This window comes from Panthera leo, chromosome D1 (assembly GCF_018350215.1).
Source record: "Panthera leo isolate Ple1 chromosome D1, P.leo_Ple1_pat1.1, whole genome shotgun sequence".
NCBI classification, from domain to species: domain Eukaryota; kingdom Metazoa; phylum Chordata; class Mammalia; order Carnivora; family Felidae; genus Panthera; species Panthera leo.
Window position 1 is genome coordinate 1,069,323 of NC_056688.1, and position 16,802 is coordinate 1,086,124.

Sequence of the window (16,802 nt, forward strand, 5' to 3'; positions counted from 1 at the left end):
TTAACTCGTAGACAAAAATGTCAGACTCTGACATAGATATATTTGAACCTTTTCTGACTATCAAAGAATTTCAGATAAATAGGGAAAAATATTAGTTTCTTCTAACAGCTCTAGCTATGACATAAAAAAAAATGCAGATATATTGGGATTTTAAAACAAGGGACTGATGTTTCCCTCATTGCTTTGTTTTACCATGTGATACATAGTGAAAATATTTTTGCTTAGTTTTCTGAATCAGACTCATGGGAAGTGTCAAGGATACAGTTATTAAAATTGTTCAATCTACACATGCAAATGCTGTGATTCAGCACCACTCGATGGGACTGTTGAAGGAAGTAGAAGAAACTGAATTTGATGGTCTTGTGTTGTTTACCAATGCTCATTGGTTGACTTGTAAAGGAATTTTACGAAGATTTACATTGTTGTTAATTCCAATTCAAGATTTTATTTTTTTAATCTATTTTTTTATTTGAGTATAGGTGACAGACAATGTTGCATTACTTTCAGGTGTACAGCATAGGGATTGGACAAGTTTATATTTTATGCTGTACTCACATGTGTGGCTGCCATACTACGCTATGACAATATCACTGACTGTTTCCTATATTGTGCCTTTTATTCCCATGAATAGTTCAAGATTTTCTTGAAACGAAAGGATGTTTGCTGAGCTGTCAATAATCAAAGACAGAACCAGGCAGCATGATTTGTGCACTCTCACTCAGATCACACTGCATATGGGCAAGCAAACCTTGAAACATCAAGCAAAAGAAAAGCTTACTTTTTTGAAGTTTATTCATTTATTTTGAGAGATAGAGAGGGAAAGATAGAGAGAGAACATCCCAAGCAGGCTCCACTCGGACAGTGCAGAGCCTGATGTTGGGCTTGAACTCAAATACCGTGAGATCATTGAGCTGAAGTCAGATGCTCAACTGACTGAGCCACCCAGGTGCCCCACAAGTCTGCCATATTTTAGCTTATGTGGCAATGTGGTTTCTCTCGGATTAGCCAACCTAAGAAATACCAATTTGCTAGTTTTCTTATATAATCCTAAAAACTGTAGCATATTGTAGAACCCTGTGTAGATTCAGTCAAACATGAAAGACATATCCAAATCTTATAGGGTCCATGATTGGGAAGAATACAATTCCTTGTTTGGTGTTGGCCCTATACCCTCCCAGACTGAACTACAAAGCATTGTGGCCACTCGATATGCTTTCGCTTCAAAGTCAAATCAATTTTTAGAAAAGATGAATGGTTTTGTCAATGTGAATACAAATATGAAAAGAAAATAAGTGTATTTGGTTTAGTTATTTGAAAATTTTAAGTATGTATGCAACAACTTGGGTATGTGAATCTTTTGCAACCGTGAATTTTTTGAAATCTAATACAGTTCAAGTATTTTGATGTAAATTTAGCGTCTGGGAAACTCTCTATCTCTCCTTCTATTCTGAGTAACAGCCTTTCTGGAGAGAGCACTCTTGGATGCAGGTTTTTCCCATTCAGCACGTTGAACATATCCTGCCACTCCCTGTGGCCTGCCAAGTTTCTGCTGAAAAATCCCCTATTAGCCTTATGGGGTTTCCCATGTGTGTAACTGTCTTCTTTCATTGCTTTAAAAAAATTTTTTTCTGTATCATTACTTTTTCCATTTTAATTACACTATATCTTTGTGTGGATCTGCCTTTGTTGATTTGGTGGAGGGGTGCATTCTCTGTCCCTCCTGGATCTGGATTTCTGTTTCGTTCCCCATATTAGGGAAAATTTCAGCCATTATTTCTCCAATTAAATTTTCTGCCTTCTTTTCTCTTCTTCTGGGACTCCTGTAATATGAACGTTATCATGTTTGATGGAGTCACTGAGTTCCCTAACTCTATTCTCATTTTGCATAATTCTTTTTTCTCTCTTTTGTTCAGCTTGATAACTTTCCATTACTCTTTCTTCTCAGTCATGAATTCATTTCTCTGCTTCTTCCAGCCTGCTGTTCATTCCATCGAACGTGTTCCTCATTATTTTTATTGAGCCCTTTAGGTCTGCTGTTATTCCTTACCTTTGTGTTCTCTTTGTTTTCCACTCTTTTCTCAGCCCAGCAAGTATCTTTATGATCGTTACTTTAGTTATTTTTGTTTTTTAATGTTTATTTATTTTTGAGGCAGGGAGAGACAGAGTACAAGCAGGGTAGGGACAGGGAGAGACAGAGACACAGAATCTGAAGCAGGCCCCAGGCTCCGAGCCGTCAGCACAGAGCACAACGTGGGGCTCAGACTCATGAACTGCGAGATCATGACCTGAGCCAAAGTTAGACGCTTAACCTACTGAGCCACCCAGGTACCCCTATGATCATCACACTAAATTCTCTCTCAGGCTTGTTACTTAGGTCTGTTTTGCTTGGGTCTCTTGCTATGATTTTGTCCTGTTCTTTCATTTCATAATTTTCTCTGTTTCCTCATTTTGTCTGCCTCTCTCTATTTCTGTGTTAAGAAAGTCACCCTCGTCTTTTACACTTGAGGGTAATGACCTTATGAAGAAGAGGTCCTGTAGTGCCCTCCAGTTGTGCTGCATGTGCTCTGCCCTTGTGTCCTGGCCGTTTTATCCTTCAGGCCAGTTGTCTGCAGAGGCTCTCATTGCCTGCTCTGGGCAGTGTTTGGTCCCTGGCCCGAGTGTGATGCATTTTAACTAGCGACTGCTGGTCTGCTTGTAAAATGAGACCTGTCACCACTGCCTCTGGAACAGAATCCCTGCAAAAGTCCTGGGTTGGGAGACGCGGTGTGGGCAGGGGTTTGGGCCAGTCTTCTGGGGGAGGGGGCCTGGGACTGAGGCAGGTGTGACTGGGAAGGTCAGTTCCACGAGAGGGTGGGTGGGGAGGGGCTTGGTATATGCAAGTTAGGTAGCTGGTGTGGCTGCACTGGTTCCTGCCGGTGGCCTGTGCTTATGCTAAGGGGTGGGGGAGGGAAATGGTGCTGGTCAGTTCCTTTGTTCCTGGAGGGGTCTCTCTGTGAAGCTGCCTCTGTGGGACGTGCTCTGAGATGAGCAAGTAACCTCGCTGCTGTGGACCCCAGGCATTCTTCAGGGGTCTGTTTCCATTCGTTATGTCTGTGGGCCCTTTATTCTGCCTTCTCTCCAGGAGCAGCACAGTGCATGCCGGGCTCCATTCCCGTCAAGCCTGTTGACTTTAGAACTCCAGGCTTTAAGCCCCACTGGGGGCAAGAACTCATGAAATTCAGCCCCTCTCACTTTCCAAGCCAGTTGCTCTGGGGATCTGTTTTCCCCGTACACTCTCCCGTGTGTTCCTCTGTCTCTCACCCTTCTCCACCACGGCTCCCTCCCCTCAGCACCTCCTATGATGTTTCTCCCCAAACCACGTCCTTGTGCTTCTTACCTCCTTCACTGTGGGCTCTTCTCTCCCTTTGGTTGTGGAGTTTGTTTTGTTGGTCTTCAGGGTGAGATCTGGGATATTTAGGATGATTTGATAGTTACCTAGTAGTGTTCCTGGGGCAAGGCTGTTATAGCAATGGCGCCCAAGAAGAGACAAGCCACACGCACTCAGGGAATCAGAAAAGATTGTTTATTGCGCACCAAAGGCTGAGCCCCGAACCTTGGCGTCGGCCTCCTTTTATGGCTGGGATGGTAGGGTGTTGAGAGACAAAGAAAAAGGGCAGGGGGCCCTTATCAGTGGTGCTACCCAGGCAGTCGGTGGACACAGGAGGTAAGCAAGATTGCAGAAGCCAAAATTCTGCAAGGGGCGTGTCCAGCCTTGCGCATCTGGCTGGCCCCTTTTATCTTGTTTTTACTCGCTTTTCTTCTCAAGGTGAGCCTAGGGTACTTCTACTCCACCCTCTTCCCAACTCCTAAATTTAGCATCTGAATTAAGATGTGCTGTAAGCATATAGATCTTGAAAATGTACTATAAAATACATGGTAATACGAAATATTTTTGTATTGATTACATGTTGCGATGATAATCTGGATATATTGAGTTAAATAAAATATATAATGACAATTTCACTCTTTTTACTTTTTAAAAAATATGGTTAGTAGAAAATTTTAAATTATGTATGTGGCTCACATATTTCCACTGGACAGCATGAGTCTAAGGCTCTGGTTGATAACCTACCTTTTATACGTACATGGTGTGTGCAACCAGAGGCAGAGTGGACAATTTTATTTATTTTTTGGTAACGTTTTATTTATTTTTGAGAGAGCGAGCGAGCGTGAGCGGGGGAGGAGCAGAGAGAGAGGGGGACAGAGGATCAGAAGCGGGCTCTGCACCGATGTGGGCTTGAACTCACAAACCATGAGCTCACATCCTGAACTGAAGCTGGACGTTGAACCAGCGGAGCCACCCAGGTACGCCAAGCGGCAGAGCGGACAGTTTTAAACCTTTACATTCTGTCGAATGATCAGCTCAGAAGTGAGGCGCGTTATCCTGCTGGCACAGGTTTACCAGTTGGCTCTCTTCCACTGTGGTCCATTTCCTGCTACCAACTGGACATCACTGGGAGTTGGGAAGAGGTGCTTATGACCGGCCCTCACCAGCAGGCGGCCCCTGGCTTCAGCACACGGGTCAGGACCATCCATCACCATTCACTGCTTCTGCGGTCTGTTGCGCAAAGTTCAACGACCGCAGGTCTAGTTTAAATATTTGTCAAATGAATGAATGCTCTGCTGGCTACCCATCTCCTGTGGTTAATTTTTTCTCGAACTTTTAACCTTTCTGGAATGTACGTTCCTCAAGCCGAGGGGAGATGTGTGACTACGGCAAGCCTTCTCCTCCTTGGCCATCATGGTGAATGTGTTGTGGTGTCCAGATCTGCCTCCAGCGCTGAGTCCCTCACTGCCCCAGTTCTGGGGGTGCCACCTGCTGGCAGTGCTCAGGGGAAGACCTCTGAGGGGACAGTGAGGAGCTGAAAGGTGTCATCTCTGAGGGTGACATCCCATAACCCACCTGCACACGGTCTCCATCTGAAGGTCTCCTTGCCAAAGAATGCAATCTACAATAGCTATATTAAAAAAAAAAATAGGGGAGTCAAGGTGGCTCAGTGGGTTAAGTGACCAACTCTTGATCTCAACTCAGGTCTTGATCTCAGGGTCGTGAGTTCAAGCCCCACGTTGGGCTCTGCACTGGGTGTGAAGTCTACTTAAAAAAAAAAATCAAAGGGCGCCTGGGTGGCTCAGTCGGTTAAGCATCCACCTTTGGCTCAGGTCATGATCTCACAGTTTGTGGGTTCAAGCCCCACGTCGGGGTCTGAGCTGTCAGCACAATTCAAATTCTCTGTCTCCCTCTCTGCCCCTCCCCCGCTCATGCTCTGTCTGTCTCTCTCTCTCTCTCTCTCTCAAGAATAAATAAACATTGGGGCGCCTGGGTGGCGCAGTCGGTTAAGCGTCCGACTTCAGCCAGGTCACGATCTCGCGGTCCGTGAGTTCGAGCCCCGCGTCAGGCTCTGGGCTGATGGCTCGGAGCCTGGAGCCTGTTTCCGATTCTGTGTCTCCCTCTCTCTCTGTCCCTCCCCCGTTCATGTTCTGTCTCTCTCTGTCCCAAAAATAAAAAAAAAAAAATAGTTGAAAAAAAAAATTAAAAAAAAAAAAAAAAGAATAAATAAACATTAAAAATTTTTTTTTAAAACAAGGACATTGCTCTTTTCTCTCAACATCCTTTTGTGTTTTACTTCATCAGCCCGTTCTTTCGCGTTGATTACAAGGAGTCTGTTACATCACCTCTGCCTTAAAAGAGATAACATGGACCAACAAGGTAAGTCCAGAAGTTCTGAGAACATTCCTAAAAAACCAAGGTTCTTACTGGCATTTGGAAAGGACTTTTCAAATATGTCTGGAAGTCCTCCGTTCCTGAATACTCACTGGTAGTTTCTGTCTGGCTGTGGCTTAATGAAGCAATTGCCACCTTAAATCACTGAATCTGGGGCTATGAGTCTTTGAAAATTTCTGGGGAAGTCTCAGCCACTACATCTTTATCCTGGATTTTCCCTGTCTCCCTTCTCTCTCTCTCTTTCTGGAATTAGGCAAACCTTTGGTGTCTTCGTCTCTCTGTGCTGCAGTCTCCACAGGTTGTGTATCAAGTTCGTTCATTATCTCCGTCAGCAGTTTAATGATTTCATTATGGTTTTCGATGCAGTGATTATTTTTCAGTTACTGCAGGTGCTGTCCTGTCCTTTTACCAATCTGCCTGTTTATTTTTTATAATCTGTTGCTCCTTACCCATGTTTTCAATTCCCTCTTTCATTTCTTTTTAAAAAATATTTATTTAATTAATTCATTTATTTTGAGAGAGAGTGAGCAAGCAGGGGAGGGGCAGAGAGAGAGAGGGAGAGAGAGAATTCTAAGCAGGCCTCTGCACTGTCAGCACAGAGCCTGATGCAGGACTCGAACTCATGACCTGAGCCGAAACCAAGAGTCGGACGCTTAACCAACTGAGCACTCAGCGGCCCCCCTCTTGTATTTCTATAAACATATTGGGTGTACTTTTTTTTTTTGCATCTGATGACTCCGGACGTCTTACGACCCTTACATGGAAGCTCATATTCACTGCGGCTCTATCAGTGGGTTTTTGAGACCCATTCTGAGGATGCATTCCTCCAGAAAGAACTTGAGTTTGCTTCTGTGAGGCAACTTACTTTTTTTCTACAGTCGTATGATGTTCCATGGTCCAAACATCATTTATTTAATTACTGCTCTACTGACAGACTTGGGGGAGGGACATACACGTGCTGTGTATTTTCCTCTTCTTAGTACGGGTGCACGTTGGGTTTGTTTTTCGCAGGTGGGGTGGTGGGTTCTGAACCACAGAGGCCACGTACCGTGTTCCTTGTGACTAATGGTAAAAGTCAGACACTAACTTGGCCTGAGAAGCAGCCGTCCTAAAACGACTGTACTGATCGGGCATTCTGAAAATCATCGTGAAGAACCACCCTATCTTTATATCCGACGGCACCAATCTCTCATAATGAGAGCTAAAGTGGCCGAGCCCTTTCTGTCTGGGGCCAGACACTCTTCTAAGTGCCTCACAACATCAGCCCATTTTTTCCTGACAACACTGCGGAGGGTCGTGTGCCCCTGTACCTGAGGGCAGGTGGGCGCCCGGCGGGTGACTCACTGCAGGCACCACTCCGTTAGGCTGTCTAGCAACAGAGGCTGGCATGGGGATTCAGGGCCACGGGATCTGTCAAGTGTCCTGCTCTTCAGGGAAGCCTGTAGCAAGGGAGGGGAGAGGATCCAGCAGGGAGAGTGAGCCGAACAAAGACAGGGTCTGGCCTCCCTGGGTCCACAGGGGAAGAGCGGGGAGGCAGTGGCAGCAGCTGTGGTCGTGGTCTCAGACTCACACCGACCGAGGGTAATGCTCCAGGTGGGTCAGAGGTGTCCCCTGTTGGCAGCTTTGGTGCCTCTGGGATTCAGGTGCACAGGGTGGTGGAGGGGGTCTGGGCTGGGCGCCGGTGACGTCTGCGTCACGTGGTGCCACGTGGCTACGGAGGGGAGAGCGGAGTCCGAAGCCGGACAGCCAGCTGCGGACTTGCACTGCTGTCCCTCCGGGGCCTGCCGTCGCCTCTGCCACGGCTCCCTCCGCGTGCCTCAAGCCCCGGACTCGCCAAGCCAAGTAGGCCTCCGGCTCCCTAGACGGTTTAGGTTGTTTTGTTTGGAGAAGATTTTACGCCCCTCGGTTCAGAGGTTGCAGGACCGTTTCAACAACAAATCTTGGTTCTCCTGCTCCCGATCTGGGAAGGCGCCTCAGTGCACACTTTGCATGTGCCCGAGGCCAGGACCAAGGTGCGCGACCCGGCCGGCCAGCACCTCCTGGGCTTTTGTACCTACCATACGTGTCTCTCTTGCCCTCCCAGTACCCCTGAGAGAGGGGCTGTGATCCGACCCCCTCTCTTCGGACAGCAGAGCAGGCGTGGCCCTGAGGATCCTGGTATTTCCGGAGGCTCCCCTTCCTCCACCTCATCACTGGAGAAAATGGTAGGATGAGGGAGGCAGGCCTCTGGAATGGATCGCTTCAGCTTTTAAAGTTGCTGCCCCTTAGACACGTCCTCAAACCTTCGTAGGCACAGATTCAGGGAGCCCGGGGAGCTTTGCGAGCGGGGAGACCGGTCAGCACAGCGCGCTCCCACACACACACACACAGTATTTGGATGCACTCTCTCTCCCACAACGTTGTCCAGTCTTCTTCGCCCAGTTCCTCTGCCCTAAACAAGCTTCCCCGGGTCCGAGAGCGTTATCTCCTAGCCAGCAGAGGAGACTGTCATTCCCAGCATCACCTCCCGCAAATGGATCACGTGTTCAGCTGGTTTGGCCCGTGTAAGAATCGGTCTAGTCCGGGAGCACACGCCTACTGTTCTTTTGCTTCTGTTGTGAATGAACCTGCTTTATCTCCCTTTGCACCGAAGCCCAAATCCGTGAGAGCCACTAACTGCTTACGCCCCGACCCGCTTCAGAGAATTGTCCGCGGCTGATGCGAGTCTGCGGCCACTGCCTGAGGCCTCCTGGCTGTGAAATTCTGCCGGTGACACTGACTTCGTGGGATCGAACAGGGTAAGTGTGTTTCATCACATCCTTCTCTCCGGTCGCCGACACAGCAAGTGTGTTTAATATAAACTGTTGACTTTTAATCAGCTCTCACCTCCTCTACCAAATTTAAATAGTTTGTGCTAGCTGTGCTCTATGTTCCTGGTATCTTAATTATTCCACTTCCATTTTCCTCTTGTTTCTCTCCTCTTCTACCCTCAACTAAAAAATCCTGAACGTAATATTAGGAAATGAAATCCAGCAATACATAATAAGGCTATGAGATCCTGAGCAAGTGGAGTTTATCCTAGAAATGCAGGGTTGGTTTAATACTCATAAATAAATCAAAGCAATTCTCCATATTGACAGAATAAACAGAAAAAAAGAAACCTCCTCAATCAGATAAAGAATATCTATGAGAAATCTACGGTTAACATCACTTTTTCCCTGAGTGAGGAATAAGGCAAGGAGGTTGACCCTAATCAAGTCTCATCACCATTGTATTAGAGGTCCTGACTTGTGCAATCAAGCAAGAAAAAATAAACGAAAGAAAGGAATACAATTGTTTTTATCTATTTTAAAAAAATATTTGGACATTTTTTTAAACATGTTTATTTTTATTTTTGAAAGAGAGAGAGTGTGAGAGAGGGAGGGGCGGGGGGGGGGGCAGAGGATAAAAGCAGGCTTCAGATGACAGCACAGAACCTGATGTGGGTCTCAAACTTATGAACGCTGAGATCATTATGTGAGCTGAAGTCAGGTGCTTAACTGACTGAGCCACTCAGGCACCCCTGGAAATTCTTTTTTTTTTTTTTTTGTAACTTTATTTATTTTGAGATAGAAAGTGCAAGTGGGGGAGGTGCAGAGAGAGAATGGATAGAGGGAGAAAAATCCCAAGCAGACTCCGTGTTGTTAGTGCAGAGCCCAACAGGGGTTCAGACCCATAAACTGTGAGATTAAGACTTGAGCCAAAACCAAGAGTTGGATGCTTAACTGACTGAGCCACCCAGATGCCCCTGTTTTTATATATTGATGACATGATAGTTCGCTAAAGAAAATCCAGAAGAATCTAAGGATTGGCTACAATAAGTGAATTTAGCAAGGTAGCAGGACAAAAGATCCTTATACTAAAATTGATTTTATTTCCACTTTCTAACAACAAATAACTGAACGCTCAGTTTAAAAATAATATTACCGGGGCGCCTGGGTGGTTCAGTCGGTTGGGCGTCCAACTTCGGCTCAGGTCATGATCTCACAGTGTGTGGGTTCGAGCCCCACATCAGGCTCTGTGCTGACAGCTCAGAGCCTGGAGCCTGCTTTGAATTCTGTGTCTCCCTCTCTCTCTGCCCTTCCCTACTCACACTCTGTCTCTCTGTGTCTCTCAAAAATAAATAAACATTGAAAAAAATTAAAAAAAATATTACCAACTGGAAATCTAAATTTAAAAAAATACTATTTACAATAGCATAAAAATATAAAATATTTAGGAATAAATGTAACAAAAGGTAAGATGTTTGTACTGAACACAAGGAAATTAAATAAGACAGTGGATGGAGGGATATACCATGTTCATGGATTAGAAGACTCAGTAACAGGGCACCTGGGTGGCTCAGTCAGGTAAGCATCTAACCCTTGGTTTCAGTTCAGGTCATGATCTTATGGTTCATGCGTTCAAGCCCTGCACCAAGCTCTGCACTGACAGCATGGAGCCTGCTTGAGATTCTTGCTCTTTCCTCTCTCTGCCCCTCCTCCCCACTCTCTCTCTCAAAATAATAAACATTAAAAAAAGAAGACTCAATAACGTTGACATCAGTACTTCTAAAATTGACCTATAGATTGAACATAATGCTAATCAAATTCCTGGTAACTTTTAAAAAGATATGCACGGGCTCCTGGGTGGCTCAGTCAGTTGAGCATCCGACTTCGGCTCAGGTCATGATCTCACAGTCTGTGAGTTCGAGCCCTGCGTTGGGCTCTGCTGACAGCTCAGAGCCTGGAGCCTGCTTCCGATTCTGTGTCTCCCTCTCTCTCTGCCCCTTCCCTGCTCATGCTCTGTCTCTCTCTGTCTCAAAAATAAATTTAAAAAATTAAGAAAAAAAATTAAAAAGATATTCACAATTCTAAGAATTATACAAAAATTGAAAGGACTCAAACAAGATAATTTTGAAAAAAAAAAACACAAAGTTTGACTAATGGTATTTGGTATCACTGCTTATTTTAAACATACAGTGACCTATACAGTATGCTATTGGCATAAAGATAGACAAATAGAGAAACAGAACACAATACAGTGTCCAACAAAAACCCCTCCACATGTAAGTTCAATCGATTTTTGACAAAGACACCATGGGGCGCCTGGGTGGCGCAGTCGGTTAAGCGTCCGACTTCAGCCAGGTCACGATCTCGCGGTCCGTGAGTTCGAGCCCCGCGTCAGGCTCTGGGCTGATGGCTCAGAGCCTGGAGCCTGTTTCCGATTCTGTGTCTCCCTCTCTCTCTGTCCCTCCCCCGTTCATGCTCTGTCTCTCTCTGTCCCAAAAATAAATAAACGTTGAAAAAAAAAAAAATTTAAAAAAACAAAGACACCAAAGCAATTCAATGAGGAAAAGAGTCTTTTCAATAAACAGTATTGGAACAATATTTAGAAAAAAAAAAAAAAAAAAAGAGGGACACCTGGGTGGCTCAGTTGGTTAAGTGTCCAACTCTTGATCTCAGCTCAGGTCTTGGTCTCATGGCCACGAGTTCAAGCCCTGTGTTGGGGTCTTTGCTGGGTGTGAAACCTACATATCTACGTATCTATCTATAGCATATATATATATATATATATATATATATATATATAATGAACCTAGGCCCTCAACTCATACCACATGCAAAAATTAATCTGAGATATATCATAGTCCTAAGTGTAAAGGTTAATATCACAGCTTCTGGAAAAAAAACATAGAAGAAAATCTTTATGATCTTGAGGTAGGTAATGACTTCTTAAATGGGATATAAATCGTACTCTACATAAAAGAAAACATTAACTTAGGCTCCATCAGAATTAAAATATTCTACTTATTAAAAGACACTGTTAGTAAAGGCAAGAGGCAAGCCACCAACTTGTAGAAAATATTCACAATGCACACAACAGAGGACTCATATGCAGAATATGTAAAGAATTCCCTTCAGTCAATAATAAAAAGTCAATCGATTTAGTTTAAAATGTTTTTTAATGTTTACTTATTTTTGAGAGAGAGAAACAGTGTGTGAGCCCGGTAGGGGCAGAGAGAGAGAGAGAGAGAGAGAGAGAGAGAGAGAGAGAGAATCCAAAGCAGGCTCCAGGCTCTGAACTGTCAGCACAGAGCCCGATGTGGGGTTTGAACTCATGAACTGTGAGATCACAGACTGAGCCGAAGTTGGACGCTCAACCAACTGAGCCACCCAGGCGCCCCACTGATTTAGTTTAAAAATAGAAGATTTGAACAGTCACTTCACAGAAGAGGAGATCGAAGTCATGAAGGCGCATATGAAAATATATTCATCATCAATTACCAGGGAAATAAAAATTAGAAGCATAATGAGATACCGGGACATACTCCCAGGAAGAGGTCAGATGTAGAAAGTTAACAATTCCAAGCCTAGGAGGGATGTTCAGCACGTAGAGTTGTTACACATTGCTGGCAGGGTGTAACGTGCTGCAGACGTTTTGTAAAAGCTTTTGGCAGTTCCTTGTGAAAACAAACACGCACCTACCCCACGCGATTCCGTGTCCAGGCGTTTATAAAACAGAAACGGATCCATAGAGTCGCACGAAGACTCAGACCAAAATGTTCATAACTTCACTCTGCATAAGGGGTCAAACCAGGAAATAACCCAAACGTCCACGAGCAGGAGAATGAATACACAAATGATGGTAACAGATACCGTTTGTCAGTAAAATGAACAGACTGCTAAGATGTGGTACAGTGTGGATGAAACTACAAATAGTTAGTGAAAGAAGCCTTTATGAGTACACACCACACAATTCCACTTCTGTGAAGTGTGAGAACAGACAAACCAAAGCTGAGGCAGAAGATACCAGAACAGTGCCTGAGGCGGGGGGCCGGGCTATGCAGATAAGTATTGACCAAAAACAGGCATGGAGGAATTTCCTGGGGTGGTGGGAAAGTGTTCTTGGTATCGGTCTGGTTGGTGGTCCCCCAAGTACACACATTTGTTAAGATTCATGAGCTGTGCACGTAAGATGTGTGCCCTTTGACTGTGTAATGTAAATTATATGGGCAAAGTACTGTCAGGACAAAGAAATCAAAAGTAAGCCACCATGTGTGAGGGCCAGTGTCATCACTTCGTCTACACTAACAGACACTTCCAGGTAAACTTCTTCATTAGCACTTGTTCAGGGCTGATCTGTGTTTTATTTGCAAGTTACGAAGTTGCCAACAGACCAGGAAATCCCCAGCGTTCACAGTGACTCTTGTATTTGCTTTGGAATCAGGAACACCATGCCCCTCTGTTAGATTTCACTTTTACTTTCAGTTCTAGACTCCGGGGCACAATTTCTATGTATCTCCTTAACTAAAAATGTACTAACTTAGAGTGAAATACCCTTGGACTGGCGCTGAAGTTGTTAGAGCACTTACGACCACGTGAAATTCCTTCCAGAGAGGGAGTGTTTTTTTCATCATGATCGCCCTCAAGGGAAACAGATATTTTAAACTTGATTTAAATAGAATAGGATAATGAGAACACACCGCAGTTGAGAGTCCTAGAAGTTCCAAACCAGGAATGGGGTGAACACGCTTCTCATACCCTGCTTAGACATGGACAGCAGAAGAAAGCTGTTGTAAACCAGATACTAATGGCCTCGTGTGTCTATCTTGTCATTGTCTTGAAGCATTTCCTCGCTTCCTTCTGTGTGTACAAGAGTATTGGAGAGAAAACATATTTAGGTGATGTTTGGGTGCTGCAAGGAAAAGTGGAGTTTTTATATAAAATAGTTGGGATGTTCACAGAGTTGGGAGGGAAAAGGTAAGTTATGTTTCACTATTTAAAAAATGGGTGCAGGTTTAGGAGAGGGAGGGTCCAAGTGGACACACTGAGTCCGTTTTTGTCATTCAGTCAACAGAGGTTTAGTGAACACTCCCTATTTACAGGTACCCTGCTTGTACTAGAATAGTGTGCTGAACAAAATACATGCAGCCTTGCTCCTGTGCACCTTAGATTATAGGAAAACAATTATTTTTAAAACATCAATCACTGGGGAGCCTGGGTGGCTCAGGAAGTTAAGCATCTGATTCTTTCTGTCAGCTCAGGTCATGATCTCATGGTTTGTGGGCTCGAGCCCCACATCCGTGCTGACAGTGCAGAGCCTGCTTGGGGTTCTCTCTCTCTTCCTCTCTCTCTCTGCCCCTCCCCTGCCCATTTTCTCTCTCTCGCTGTCTCTCCTAAAATAAATAAACATTTTTAAAAAATGCATCGTTAAAGTTGCGTGAAATGTTGCGGAGGAGACGTGGCGATGCACTCCGGGGCCTGGCAGGTAGGTCTCCTCTCCACTCTCATTGTGCCCGAAGCACCTGGGAAAGCCAGTCCCACTGGGACTCCTCAGGCCGCTGGTCGTTCAGTTGGGACAGGTACTCCCTTGGGCAGGCTCACCACGTCTTCACAAAGATTAGCCCCAGGCAAGTGGGAACTCAGTGTTAAAGGAATTGACAGCCTGGTGCTTCAAGTCCACATGGGGCTCTTCCTAAACCCGATCAGCCTGAAAACCAGAGCTGCGAAGGGGGCCAGGCTGTCCCGCCTTGTCACCAACCTGTTCACCGTGGGGCTCTCTTCTTGAAGAGAAGGCTTCGTGCTCACCCATCTTGGCTTGTAAAATAGCGTCTCACCCCAGGTGTAAAGTCTTCCTGAACAATTGGAGATAATTGGCATTAGTGCTGAGAACATGGGGTGACTCTCAAATCTGGGTATAGAGCTGCCAGATGAAATCTAGGACAGCCAGTTCGATGTGAATGTAAGATAATCAATGAATAAGGTATTGTATGAGACAAACTTATGCCACCAAATTATTTGTTGTTTTATCTCAGATTTAAATTTAACGAGGTGTCCTGTATTTTCATTTGCTAACTCTGGCAACTCTCTCTGGGAACAAAGCGCCTATGGTTTCCAAGTCACTGATTTCAACAAAATTGACTTGTCTGCTAGTAACTAAGTTTTTTCATTAAAGATCATTAAAGGATTTTGGAGGTATGAAACAGAAGGTCAAAATACTGTGAAAAATTGACAAATGACATTTTTCTGGTCCTATCTATACTTACTTATGTAAAGAAGGTTTTCAACACTTAGAATCTTTAGCAATAAAAGGAGCAGAATCTATGCTGAACCCTATTATAGTTAGTAATAGGTAATACTGATGAACACACAGTTGAACATTGTTCAAATATAAGCTGACACCCCCACTGAGATTGCATTTATAATAGAGTTTTACTTTTTATATTTAGTAATTATCAACATTTGTGATCTACATTTTTTAATTTTCAAATCTTTAAAACTATTTTAAAGTTTGTTTATTGAGAGAGAGCGCGCGCGCAGGTGAGGGGCAGAGAGAGAGGGAGAGAGAAAATCCCAAGCAGGCTCTGTGCTGTCAGTGCAGAGCCCGATGCAGGGCTCAATCCCACGAACCATGAAGATTATGACCTGAGCTGAAATCAAGGGTCATTCGCTGAACTGACTGAGCCACCCAGATGCCCCTGATCCGTATTGTTTCGACCAACTGTATAATAAGTATTGAAACTAGTATCAGTAATGCAATCAAAGAGAAATTTTTAACACTTAGAGCCTTTTGATCACAGGAAAAAGTAATTTCAAGTGTTATTTATTTATTGAGAGAGAGAGAGAGAGAGAGAGAGAGAGGATCCCAAGCAGGCTCTGTGCTGTCAACACAGAGCCAGAGGCCGGGGGTTGGAACCCATGAACTGTGAGATCATAACCTGAGCCGAAACCAAAAGTCAGACACTTAACCAACTGAGCCCCCCAGGTGCCTTGCTTGGAAAAAAAACGAATTTCAATTTATACACATTTTGTTTCAGAAATATGTGCCAGGGTGATCATAAAGCTGTCCCTTGCAAACATGTATGGAAATACTGTGGAGGCACCAGAAACTAATATAACACTGTATGTTACCTATATTGGAATAATAAATAAAATTAAATAAAAATCTGTAGGGGCAGTAAAATGTTCAAGGACAAAACGCATCGCTATAATATTTACAGTTATGGAAGCCGAGCTGATGTTTAATGGACGATGGGTATCGAATGGCTGGCTGTGGTATTTGTATTCGACCAATCGGTTGAAAAGAGGGCCGGATCCATTGTGTTCCAAAATACCTATGTCTGCATTCTGCAGGTGCTTCGCAACCGTGACAACTTTTATGCTTTTTTTTTTTTAAATTTTTTTTAACGTTTTTATTTATTTTTGAGACAGAGAGAGACAGAGCATGAATGGGGGAGGGTCAGAGAGAGGGAGACAGAATCGGAAGCAGGCTCCAGGCTCTGAGCCATCAGCCCAGAGCCCGACACGGGGCTCGAACTCACGGACCGTGAGATCGTGACCTGAGCTGAAGTCAGACGCTTAACTGACTGAGCCACCCAGGCGCCCCAACTTTTATGCTTTAAAGTTAACAATGTCCAGAGGAGTTTCGTGTTTCAAAAATCCTCTTGGTGGCTACAAGATCAAAAGCATATAACGCCCACAAAAAAGGTTTTCAGTCACCTCCAAGATGAGTTGAAAATGTCTTGCCAGGTTTTGAACCGGGCAGGGTCGGAAGTGGACTGCGATTTCCCCGTGACATAAACTCAGTCACGTCGGCCCCTTCCAGCTGGAGCCCCGACTGCCCTGGGCGGCCGGAGCCACCGCATCCTGAAGACGCCCCAGCCCGTGCCGACTGTGCCGAACGGAACGGGCGTCCGTTTTGTTTCCACGGGAGGAAGAATTCCCGAATAACGTTACAGGATTTCCTTTGGCTCCTGATCATCTTAGCTGTGCTGGAAGGCGGCGCAGTCAGTTGAGCGCCCCCATCCATCCGGTACCCGGCAGGCGGCCCCCCACCCCCCACCCCGCGTGCGCCGGGCAGCTGGAGGGACGGCAGGTGCACAGACCCCGGTGTCCCGGAGAGGACCGCCGTCACCGAGAGCTGTCCGGTGCGGGACAAGAGCCTAAAGGAAGGGACTTTTTTTTTTTTTTTTTATAGCCAGGCCCACCCTAGTTACAAAAACAACCAACCAGGCGAAGACAAACACGCACACACACACCTC